Source organism: Haliotis rufescens, unplaced genomic scaffold (genome assembly GCF_023055435.1).
Source record: "Haliotis rufescens isolate VD_foot unplaced genomic scaffold, xgHalRufe1.0.p SCAF_10, whole genome shotgun sequence".
In the NCBI taxonomy this organism is placed as follows: domain Eukaryota; kingdom Metazoa; phylum Mollusca; class Gastropoda; order Lepetellida; family Haliotidae; genus Haliotis; species Haliotis rufescens.
In genome coordinates this window covers 9821089-9834759 of record NW_025963780.1, presented here as the reverse complement: position 1 = coordinate 9834759, position 13671 = coordinate 9821089, and the positions used below count along the sequence as shown (strand labels likewise).

Sequence of the window (13671 nt, the reverse complement as noted above, 5' to 3'; positions counted from 1 at the left end):
TACCATGCATCCCTGACAGTGCTAGGACAGGTATGAAAGGTATGGTATACCGTGCACCCTGACAGTGTTAAGACATGTATAAAAGCTATGGTATACCGTGCACCCTGACAGTGATAGTCCAGCTTGGTATAAAAGCTATGGTATACCATGCACCCTGACAGTGCTGGGACTGGTATGAAAGGTATGGTATACCATTCAGCATCAATAGTTGGTGGTAAGCGTACAATCAAGGAGTTCTGAAATGTTTATTGTTCTCCATATGGTATCCGAGTGATTCCGGGACAGAATTACAACGTCCCCTGTTCCCCATACCTGTTTCATTAAACATCAAATGTTTGGAATTCATTATTATAATAAAATAAATGGACAACTTTTTCAGTCAATTTGTAAAATAATATACCGGTAGGTGTTTATTTAATTGCCTGAGTGAAATTTTTAAAGTCATTTTACACACTGACTATTACATATGTACACACGAAAAAATAAGCAATGCTCAGGTGAAAGTTTTAGGTTGTGTTACAAGTCAAAATAGTGTAAACGAAAATCACATAATACCAAGCAAGTGACTTATCAAAACTTATCACTATTATTGATGCAATTCCCAAAGACACCTACATTTCCTTGTTAATTCCAAGACAAAACTTGATTTCAATTTCATCAATGTGACAAGTAACGCCCTTATACTATCAATAAAAGCGACAAATGTGCTTACAGTTGGTGAAGCAGAGGTCATGAACTAGTTGAGATTTCTGGGATATCATCCATGCACTCAAGGAAAAACAACAATAACAAGGGTAACAACCAGCCCGGGGGAATTGCTGTAGATCAGTGCCCCTTTACCCCCCTCCCCCCTAACCCAAATATTTTCATCTTATCATCATGAACAAATCCAACAATGATTGTTCTACAATGGCAATGTTTCAACAGACCCTCTACCCTTGTTGCTGCTGTCACCGTGTGCATTCACAAAACATGAGCAACTCCCAGCTTGAGAGGCAACACAAAAGTCCCTGTTATGTCCCAACAGGATTGGCTACAAGTTAGCCACCACCTGATCACAACCACTAGCAGCGAGCTCCAGACATCCTGTGTGCTCTATTGATCCCCTCCCCCTCCCTTATATACTGCTGTATACTCCACACATCAGCTGCCTGGACACAGCCTCTCCACCCCAGCAGCCCTACTGTAGTGTAGTTCTTAAAGTGAACCGCCGGCGCCAAGCTACAAGACTGATTGCCAAAGTCAATCAGGTGCCTAGTAATGTGCTGACAAGGAGCCATTACATTCTCGTTAGCAAACAGACAGGAACTGGGGATTTATTAATGTTGAAAAAAACTGTCAGGTATTTGGCATTGTGATATTTTTGTCTTGTGTGGTGGGAGGGATTCCTGTGTCCTTAGGGCTCAAGGAAACACAAATGGTGTCGTCATGTAGTAAGTAGAGATCAAGACATTTAGTTGACAGGTGATGTGAAACTGGACACTTCGTTTCACTCAACTAACAGATTTGGACTGCTTCAATGTTGTCACTAGCTGTCATATATCAAGGTAGGTTATGGTTTGATTATTTTATTTATTAGTTCCATTTGGTCAGTTAATTACAGGTGAGAAACATGTAGCTTCGAACAGTGACACATGTCTTGTGGGAGTAACTACCTACCTGTGTGTCACAATGGGGTACATGAACAGATAGAACCAGTGTCTTTCCTCATTGCTATAAAGGATAATTAGTGACCATAAAATATATAACATTGTGGCCTTTATATTATTAATATTTTAACATATGTAGCACAGGGATCAAAATTAAATTTATGTCAAGTTTGCCAATGGGCATAGTTATGCCAAATTATGTGTGCCATCACATTTTTAGGGGTGCCAGGAAATACTGATTGGCTTCTAAACTGTTTTAATGGTTAATCATAATTCAAATACAAGTCAAGTGACTGTCATAGTGTACATTCAAGTCAAATTATACTTAGAATGAATGATCAACCAGAAAATTCAAACACACAGGACTCAAGTTACTAATTTCTGGTAACTCGTTGCCTTTGAAGCAGTTAAATACTGCAATACCAATTATAATAGTCTCATGGTTTAAGAGCTAATGTTCACAACTAGTAGCTGTGCACTGATTAGTTACAGGGTGTGGTTCCTCTTCTGGCCCTCTTCCCACCTGTATGCACTGAGCCACAATTATCAACTTTGACAGTGTCTGGGATTTCAGCCTATCTGCTTGTAAAACATCTTTGCTACTGCATGTTATACACCTTTTGAAAGGTCTAATCCTGTTTATACATATGAAATTTATGTTTATCACATTATTTAAATACAAAATGTACAACTTATTTAAGTGTTTAGTAAATAGCTGACACATTCATTACTTCCAGATTGAGGACCAAGGAAGCGGAAATTTGATGATTTTTGGCGAATATAAGATTTCATAAAATCCACTTACCTATTTTTTTAATATTATTATTCTTTACGTAATTGGAAAACTATTTTAAAAAGATTTATAAATAAGATCTGTCATCATTACTTTCCCTCAGCAGCTGTCCACTCAGTAGCATCAAGAAATATTTCCGTTTTCGAAACTTCGTATGAATAACACGTACCATGTGACACACCATTATCTACAAAGCTTATTTTGTCATCTAAACGATAGTAAACTCGCCTTGAGTGTTTACATTACTATAACATGCGTGACCTAAAGTAGCCAATCAAATTAGATTTTGACGAAAGGTTTTTGTTAAATCATGTTATTTGGAACGTTTTAAGCAGGAAATCGCATTCTATACTAAAAATATGAATCTTAGTGGATGTATCATGCCAGCTAGGTTACGAGCTGTGACAAAGATTTTTCACGCATATATTTTGGCATTAAACATTGTGTCCGTGCGGAGAAACCGAGGTGACAAAAGCCGAAATGTTATTTGACCCACATTACACACTATCGCACGAAAAGATGGAAATAACAACTTTTAGACATATATTTGTTGATTTTATGTAATAGTTTGTATAATATATTTAAAGATTTGATTGACATGTTTTTATTTTGCTCTTTGACAAGTAATTGATCTTTTAATCTATCGATAAAAAATAATAAATTGAAATAAAATATGTATTTCAGACATTTCTAAATGTGACAGATTTAATAAATAAATGACATGCCAGGTAGGTTCATGAACTCATGAACTTAGTCTGTCTACCGGCCTGCGGTGTCTGGGGACTCGGTGTTGAAAGAGTTAAATCATGTTGATATCGTTTCCAGAAAGGAAATTCAATTTGTTTTAAGACATATTTATAAAATCATTTTTACATACTCGTCATGATTATCAACAGAGATACTAGACAGTCACTTTCATTGATAAATTAAGTGTGCCAAAGGGGCACGCAGGTAAGGAGTTCACCATGCCATTACAGTTTGAAGTGTGCCCTCGGCACAGTGGCACTCATCATTTCGAATCCTGTTCGCATGAAAATAATATGCAGGTATTTATTCAGCATATAAATAAATGCAGTTGTGGTGGTGTTTTCTGAGGCCCCTGACTTGTAGACACCATGAATACCTCACTGTCAGAAGGGGTGCATCCTGATTAATCATCTACTTTATTGATATCCAATAAGAGATGTATTGTGATGCACCCTAGCCAATGAGTGTGGTATTGTGATACATCACAGCCAATGAGTGTGGTATTGTGATGCACCCTAGCCAATGAGTGTGGTATTGTGATACATCACAGCCAATAAGAGATGTATTGTGATGCACCCTAGCCAATGAGTGTGTTATTGTGATGCACCCTAGCCAATAAATGTGGTATTGTGATACACCCTAGCCAATGAGTGTGGTATTGTGATGCACCCTAGCCAATGAGTGTGGTATTGTGATACATCACAGCCAATGAGTGTGGTATTGTGATACATCACAGCCAATGAGTGTGGTATTGTGATACATCACAGCCAATGAGTGTGGTATTGTGATACACCTTAGCCAATGAGTGTGGTATTGTGATACATCAGAGCCAATGAGTGTGGTATTGTGATACAACCTAGCCAATGAGTGTGGTATTGTGATACATCACAGCCAGTGAGTGTGGTATTGTGATACATCACAGCCAATGAGTGTGGTATTGTGATACACCCTAGCCAATGAGTGTGGTATTGTGATACATCACAGCTAATGAGTGTGGTATTGTGATGCACCCTAGCCAATTAGTGTGGTATTGTGATACATCACAGCCAATAAGAGATGTATTGTGATGCACCCTAGCCAATGAGTGTGGTATTGTGATGCACCCTAGCCAATGAGTGTGGTATTGTGATACACCCTAGCCAATGAGTGTGGTATTGTGATGCACCCTAGCCAATGAGTGTGGTATTGTGATACATCACAGCCAATGAGTGTGGTATTGTGATACATCACAGCCAATGAGTGTGGTATTGTGATACATCACAGCCAATGAGTGTGGTATTGTGATACACCTTAGCCAATGAGTGTGGTATTGTGATACATCACAGCCAATGAGTGTGGTATTGTGATACATCACAGCCAATGAGTGTGGTATTGTGATACATCACAGCCAATGAGTGTGGTATTGTGATACATCACAGCCAATGACTGTGGTAGTGTGATACACCTTAGCCAATGAGTGTGGTATTGTGATACACCCGAGCCAATGAGGGTTGTATTGTGATGCACCCTAGCCAATGAGTGTGGTATTGTGATACACCTTAGCCAATGAGTGTGGTATTGTGATACACCCTAGCCAATGAGGGTTGTATTGTGATGCACCCTAGCCAATGAGTGTGGTATTGTGATACTCCCTAGCCAATGAGTGTGGTATTGTGATACACCCTAGCCAATGAGTGTGGTATTGTGATGCACCCTAGCCAATGAGTGTGGTATTGTGATACATCACAGCCAGTGAGTGTGGTATTGTGATACATCACAGCCAATGAGTGTGGTAGTGTGATACACCTTAGCCAATGAGTGTGGTATTGTGATACACCCTAGCCAATGAGGGTTGTATTGTGATACATCACAGCCAATGAGTGTGGTATTGTGATACTCCCTAGCCAATGAGTGTGGTATTGTGATACACCCTAGCCAATGAGTGTGGTATTGTGATACAACCTAGCCAATGAGTGTGGTATTGTGATACATCACAGCCAATGAGTGTGGAATTGTGATACATCACAGCCAATGAGTGTGGAATTGTGATACATCACAGCCAATGAGTGTGGTATTGTGATACATCACAGCCAATGAGTGTGGAATTGTGATACATCACAGCCAATGAGTGTGGAATTGTGATACATCACAGCCAATGAGTGTGGTATTGTGATACATCACAGCCAATGAGTGTGGTATTGTGATGCACCCTAGCCAATGAGTGTGGTATTGTGATGCACCCTAGCCAATGAGTGTGGTATTGTGATACATCACAGCCAATGAGTGTGGTATTGTGATACATCACAGCCAATGAGTGTGGTATTGTGATACATCACAGCCAATGAGTGTGGTACTGTGATACACCCTAGCCAATGAGAGTTGTATTGTGAGTGAGTGAGTGAGTTAATGCTTTACGTCACATCGGCAATATTCCAGCCATATCGTGACGAGTTGTATTGTGATACATCACAGCCAATGAGTGTGGTATTGTGATACACCCTAGCCAATGAGTGTGGTATTGTGATACATCACAGCCAATGATTGTGGTATTGTGATACACCCTAGCCAATGAGTGTGGTATTGTGATACATCACAGCCAATGAGTGTGGTATTGTGATACACCCTAGCCAATGAGTGTGGTACTGTGATACATTAGTCAGGCTTCACATACAGATTGACTGAGCAGAGCTTAATAAAGCCAACAATCATTCAATTTTATTTCTATTTGGTTATCTTTTCTGTTTCAGGTAGATTTGAAAACTAAATGATACAGTTCCAAAAAGCAACAGTCAGTATGTTAAATTTGATCAAAAGCACCAAACTGCCTCTGGTCACTGCAGACACACAAAGATCTAGCTATGTCTAACAAAAAACATCTAAATTAAAATATGAGAATACATACATTGAAAGCAGATCAAATCCATCTATTAAAACGGACAATAAATCCCCCGGATGTTACCTGGGATCCACACGATGGGTTTTATTACAGGAGTATAATATTCATAAAATAGGCATTATTGCAAGTTCATTTATCAAAATGCAATTATTCGTGTCTGTCAGTCATCATGAAAACATCCACCACAGTACACCAGGGACAGAAACCTTTAGTAGAAAACACTTGAGTTGTGATGTTACATTGGCTGTGTTGTCTTCAAACTACACACCAAAAGCTTTTTTTAAGTACCATATATCGCTGTCTATAAGGCGACTCCCCCTGTACAAGCCTTCAAAATCGATAATAATTTATATATCCCGTCTATAAAGAGAATCGGAATGAAGCACATCACCTGCGCATACACAATCCCTACATTTGCAATAAAAATGTGTTTGTCTTCCACAGAACAAAAATACATCGTATCCCTTCATCAAATTCAGGCAAACGAACAGATCACAACAATTAAACTTGGTCAGTACAAATTTGAAATTTGAGATAAAACATCACTAGACATGATGATTTGCCAATTAAATTGTATTCCTGTTCTGATAGGGATTGGTTTATATGCAGAGATTAAGATTACCGTGTGTATCGTCTTGTCAACTAAGCCGGAAGCAGGCATCAGCTGTACACACGTTTCTCGGAATCTACCGGTGATTCGGTTAAAAATTACCCCATAATATAACCATAAAGAATTTTGATACAATGACTGGAAGAATTGTATTTGAAACTATTATTTTATCAGGAATAAATTATTCCAATATCATGTTATTTTAGTTGCAGGTTAACTATATATATTTGAAATAAATTAAGAATCATAAGCATATAGCACTATTGTGTAGCTGATTGCTTATGATTGCCTTATATTTTTTCGCATGTAACAATTTGACCAATCACCGTGGATGCTCCGGCATTCGCGAGAGCCAAAACTTAAAGGGGCACTGATCTAACGCAATTCCCCGGACTGGTTGTTGCCTTTGTTATTGTTTTTTTCCCCGCGAGTACCCGGATGATACGCAACGCAACTGAGCGTGACCAGAGACTGGCTACCGTCTGCAAGGACAGCTAAATAAACTTGGAGGCTGGAGGCAATATTTGTTTTACACATTTTTGCATAAACACTGATTGGTTAACCGTGATCTAAAAAGATTTCGACAAAGGGCGCATGTTAATTAATTTCTTCAGCCTAAACTAACAGACAAAAAGAACGGCGGAGCTCATCGGATGTCCTCATTTGGAAATACCCCAGATGGTTGTAGTTTAACACTAAAAAAAGTATCCATGCAGTGAAAGCATTTTCGGATTTCGGAATGCGTCGATAATACGATTACTACTCCCTTGTTGTCATCCACGTTTTCTGGTGTAACCCTACACTTGTGTATTTGTCGTCATTCACTTGATGCTCAGTTAATGAATTTCTTACGGGTATAATTAGTGGAAGCACCACTTAGATTACCTGACAAAGGTTCCCATTTGGCATTTATTGTGTCTGGGGTAATTATTCAATCTAAATCCAGGTTTGAAGTGAGGTGAAATGTGTGTTATGTAATATGCACGTGGCAGACCGGCAAGAGGTGAATGATCAGTTGATTTCCTTTTTTTTTTGTAAATCCACGGATCGTTCCTAGTCATCAAAGGATTAACAGAAAATAAGTTGATTGATTAATCACTGTTATCTTGCACAGTGGATATGTCAAAAGTGAGTGTTTACATGTCTAGGTTTACTGAAACAAAGGGAATACACTCATATCCTTGCGTGAAGTGCCGATGTAAAAACAACATACTTTGTTCAAAGGGTTAACTGATAATACGTTGATTGATTGATCATTGTTATCTATCATCTATCTATATTTTAGGAACCGTGGACGTTATGAAAATAGTTGTCACGTGGGCTTTCTCACCTGACCCTTGAGACTTGACACCTATGTGAAACACCTGAAACAATCCAAGTGATCCATTGAGAAACGATATATATCTTTTAAAATATGTGATTGTTACAGAGACACGTGACATCGAATAAGTTTCTTTGTACAGCTGCAGACGAGTGGGCTATTGTTCCTTTGTGTGGATATTCACGGATACATTCCTCGAACAAGGAAGCTGCCTAAAATTTATACACATAAATTTGGTAGGTTGTACTTAAGGTATTTGCATTTTGTTTTCCTTCATTTGCTGTAGCATTGAACCGATTCGTCCTTGTTTTTCTACGTCTTGGTTGGGAAATTCTTCAATGCGCGATAGACGTTGTTTTCACAGGCCTTTTCCCTTGTAAGCGTGTATATATTACCGTCAATTTGTAAAATGTAATTCTCTCAGGCAATTCATAAAATGTGTAAATATTTCAGTCATTTTGACTAAAAAAATCTGTCCAGATTGATTAAGACGATCAAAAGGGCCTACAAACATCACAACAGATTATTATGTAGGATTAGAAGCCAAACAACATAGAAATGTACTTTTCAACGTAACATTTTCAGTCTCTTGGTGATGACATTAAACATCAAAATGTTTGGAATTCGTTATCATAATAATACAGATGGAAATGTTTTTCAGTCACTTTGTTAAATAACTGAATATTTAGGCGTTTAATAAATTTGAAAATGTTACACATTTTGACAAAAAATATACACACTATCAAAAAGCAATGCTCAGGTGAAACTTTGTGTTGCAAGTCAAAATAGTGTAAACGAAAATCGTAAAATTACTAAGCAAGTGACTTATCAAAACTACGTCACCATTACCGATGCTACCCACAAAGATACCTACATTTCCTTATTATCTCGAAAACTGCATTTCATTTTGTTGATCAATGTGTCCATACGCCCTTATTACTACCCATACAAGTGACTAATGCGCTTACGAATGGCGCAGCAGAGGTCGCGAACTAGTCTAGATTTCTGCTATACACCCGGGTACTCACTGGGAAAAAACAATAACAAAGGCAACAACCAGTCCCGGGGAATTGCGTTAGATCAGTGCCCCTTTAATGTTGACATATAACAATCAAACTACAACAAATATGACTTTCAGCATGTCTATGTATGGCATATATGAAATATATATCCATTCTGTATCCACTAAAGTTCATTTCAAGGCGTCAATAGCGGTAATCTGACCATGGTTGCTGTAATAACGATGAGATGTACTATCTACTGATCACTTCACGCAAGATTTTGCTGAAATGAATGTAAATGATATTGAATGAAATTTTGGATGAAATTAATAACATTAATAACATAAGTCCATTTATACAATGAACACTCATAACCAGACAGTGTAATTACAAGATTAATTTGTGTACTTCAGTACAGATTTGTTGACATGGTATTTCCGGTGTTACATGCTGTGTTGGGGAAAAAAACACCCAAACTCTTCAACTCTGTGTATAAGACGACCCCCCCTTGAAAGCCCCCTAATCATAGATACGGAAAACTTGCTCATATTTTTAAAATAGCTTCCTAAAGATGCCTATATTTGTTTTCTATTTGGCGATTTTTTTTATTAATTGGTTTACAGATTTGTCGATCATAAAAATCAAGAAAGTAGTTTCTCAATTAGTAGTATATTCTCAATTAAGAGTTTTTATTATTATCGGCAAGTCGGGAAAACTCCATTTAGCAACAAAATATATCACAAATTGTTTTAATTTCTGTCCCGACAAAAGAAAAAGTCTCCATGTGACACATTTGTTTTGCGACCCTCAACTGGTGGTGGCCTACGTAGCTGAGGCCAGTTCTATTTATAGCTGCACCGGACTCTTAGCAGAGTGCTGTTTACCAAAAGTACAGGCTGTGAGGAGTACGAGGTGCAAGCTTATTCCACTGTGCTGAAAAGCCAAGCTGTAGATAGTTATGGGGTGCAGTTACTTGACACAACATTTATTTGTGTTTTCCGGTATGTTTGAGGATCTTTTGTCTAAAAGTTCAATGCAAGATAAAAATGCATATTATATCGTGAAATTTCTAGCAAACAATTCGTGGATGTTCTGTCCATTATTTTAAATGTCTTAAAACAAATGGACCAATATTTTTGAAGATATGACTCACAAAATTGAATTATTTTTTACAATTTGAAGATATAATTTGAAATATGTTTTAGAAAATATAAATTTATACAGGTGCATACAGGAGCATCTCACTACTTATGAATTTCAAAACTATTTGATAAAACTTCACTATTAATGTAGAGACGATACCATTTTAATGAACTGTTATACTTCAATTCATGATGCTCTTCAAATGAATTCAGCAGTGGGGATATTGAAGCACAAATGTGCACGTCAGCCTCCGGGTTACGCTACTAATACTTGGTGATTTCCTTGTTGGAAATGGAAATGAGTGATTGTGTGACAGCATACAAGAGTTCTTATGCAATTCCTAAAATAATTGATTCATAATTAATTCAAGTGATTATACCTTGTAACAACAGACATGTGTGTACATAATCCTCAACATGAAAAATGTCCCTCTTTTTCTTGTATGATGTATGGTAAAGAGGATAATCAATGTGTCAAGCGAAAATATCTCTCTTCTCACGTCACTAGATAAGAGAAACATGACAGTTCACTAGACACATGAAATATCCTGTTCATCATATACTTTCGTGTAGTTGTCTACCAGAAAATTATATAAGTTCTTTAGAAATGTAAAACCTTGAAATGTAAATTTTCCCTACCTAACATAGAGGGACGTTTCACAACACCTTCTAACTGTGACTTAAAAAGTAGTTTTCGTGTTTTCAAAGTCTTAAAAAAATATACACAAAAGTACTAAAAAATATTTGAGGTCAATAAAATTGTTTATCATACATGATCATATCCAAAATCAACTTAAACAAGAATTATTCTTAAAATCTACCAGATCCCTGAAGTGAAAGAATACACGCTGGTCAAGAAAAAAAAAGGTGCTTTGATAAATGTACAATCTCGAATGAGAAATTTATAGTTCAAAATGAAATAGTGATATTAACTCCATAATTGACCACCTGTCATTTTGCCTGGTCAATGTGGAACTAACGTAATAAGGAGTACCGCTACGATAAAGGGGAGACAATTTGCAGGGAAGTAACCCTTGAATGACAATAGTTCCGTCAATGTTATGTTCACTGCAATGAAATATCATGTGATCTGTTTACTGCAGTGAAATATCAAGTGTTTAGCTTACAACGATGAAAATATCACCTTTCTCAACTTCAGAAAACTCAAGTCTTTCACACTTGACTACGTGCATGGTCGAAGCACAAGCTCATGTCAGTTATGAATTCTGTGCAGTGCAGTTGGTACCTGGGCATGCTGTGCCAGGCAGAACTACCTGTGTGTATGTGTGTATATTGACTTGTGCTGTTAAATACCTAAGATCACACACCATGAGTTTGAGCTAACTGTCCAGATCCCTTATCGGACAGCTTGGGCACCAGTCTGTCATGCAAACTCTCTTTATCTCCATCACAGAAATAGGTAGGCGAGAGTGTTGTCACTTACGATTGGCAGCTGTGTCAATATTTGTCTACAAGATCAGTTTTTTATATGCACAGAAACTTTTATTTATCCTACTGACATATGAAGACAATTTGTTATTTTTTTCTGTACTAATTAAAGTATTGCAGTGGAACTGAGGCTTACAACAGCCAAAATGTTGGCAATGCATGCCCCAATACAAGTTAAAAAACAATCAAATTTTATGTTTATAAATTAAATGATTGACCGCTGACCTGTAAAGACTAGTATACACTCTCTTGCTGATAAGAACCTTGGCACTAAAATGTGGGTACAAGGCTCATCGTTCGTTATCAAAGGAAATGGGTCTCAAAAGCCAGGAAGATTCAAATATAATGAAGTTCTGTTTTCAGACAAGTGAAAAAGCTGGGTACAATGTTCGAATCAATCTGTCTCCAGCTTTGTGGTCAAAGATTGAACCTGAAATACCGGTAATACCTGCAGGTCACACAACTCACTCAATAATCATTTTAAATAGGCAATTCCATTCCACAGATTCTGCACCCACCAAGAAGACACCAGTGAAACCGCTTCATCTATTTCATATTTACAAGATTACTTAGTTACCACAAGACTGTACAAAAAGAAGGATGACTTCAACTTTCCAATAGTCAACTTTCTTGTCAAGAATATTCCAGGGGCTCCAGCCTTTGGTGTCTTCAACTTCTGAGGTTTGATGAAGCATTCTCTCTGTACCGAGATTTCAAAGAGTATCATGCAACTGTTGTTGTAAATTTGGGGATCAGTGTTACAACATTACAGCCTCAGTACAGCTTTCATGGTAGACATGTGAAGGACAATTCCAAATTTGACACATTAATGACAAAAATGATAACTGATGCAAGTCCCTATTTTGACTCGTACCATATGCTGATACCACATGCTTATGATGTAGTCAGATTCGTATAATGGACTTTCCTAACATTCAAGCCTGCAGTTCCACTGTCTATATTGCGTAGCACCGTCGTTGGCCTGAAACAGTTGGCAAAATTAAATTACTTCTTTCTCTCCACTGATAAAAACTGATATTACCCATGGGTATGGAAATGCGGGAAATCACTTGTGGTAAGTGTAGCTGGGGATTTGTTTCCTGCCGATGGGCAATTTCATGCCTTTCAGTCAATGGTTCAGAAACTGGCCTTTAGTGAATATTCCTGGTTAAGGATCGGCACTGCAGACTGCAGTGTCACAGACCAGTGGGAGCCCCCCTCCCCCATGTAACCCTTCTTGTTCACCCTTGTATGTAGTCATGGATCAACACTATCAGCAGGGGAACAAATGTACATGGACAAAAGTTCTGGTTTAAGGGTAAAATATCTGTTGATGTAAGTGGGGCCAATCCTTGGTTAATTCATTACAGGGGAGAGGATCCGGTGATATTAAGGAGGGATTGAAAGAATGACGTAGTTCAATAAGTGCGTAGGTTTACAAACAAGAGACATGTCTGGTCACATGAGAAGACTACTCTCATGGAATAAGGCGAGCATAGCTGAGTAAGCTCGGGCGTAATCGACTAAGGAGCAGTTTTGTCTTGACCAACAAAAAACATAAGACAGCATATGTCTTTCATTTAACCTTGTCAACAAGCAATTTAATGATTAAATAAATAATCTCTCATAACTTGTTTCCTTAATGACACATTGCCGCTCAGTCTCTCGTCAATAAGCTTAACTAATCACAATGTTTACTCATAAAAAATAACATGTGCAAAAGCATTTTTGATCTTTGGTAATCTCATCAACAGGGTGTTGCAAAACTTTCCAGGCACAGTTAAGGCTACCGAAAACAACTTGCAATAATTTCATGGCGCAAAACTTTCCAGATTTACAGTATTACCACTAATGTTTGTAGTTAACAATGTCCTCGAAGTGTGTGAAGCATGATGGCACTCGTACCAAACTGATACACCTGCACATTGAGGAAGAAATTCAATCACATCAAACTGACAAAACCCTTTCGATATCATTAGACATATCTACTAAAAGCAGTGTCCAATGTATAATTCCAGCTATATCATGAGCATGTGTTTATGAATCACTATCAAATAGCAATGATAACAGGATGTTCGCAACAA

General features: G+C 37.7%; 2 protein-coding genes across 2 annotated transcripts in view; one reads left to right on the top strand and one right to left on the bottom strand.

Moving 5' to 3' along the window:
* Positions 1-13671, bottom strand: part of LOC124116208 (DNA mismatch repair protein Mlh1-like) — a 229840-nt gene that overhangs the window by 109152 nt on the left and 107017 nt on the right. The gene's annotated exons all lie outside the window — the stretch shown is intronic.
* Positions 1166-13671, top strand: part of LOC124116207 (melanocortin receptor 3-like) — a 51384-nt gene continuing 38878 nt past the window's right edge. The window contains exon 1 of the mRNA XM_046477464.2: positions 1166-1547. The gene's annotated coding sequence lies outside the window, so the exon portion shown is untranslated. The remainder of the gene's footprint in view (positions 1548-13671) is intronic.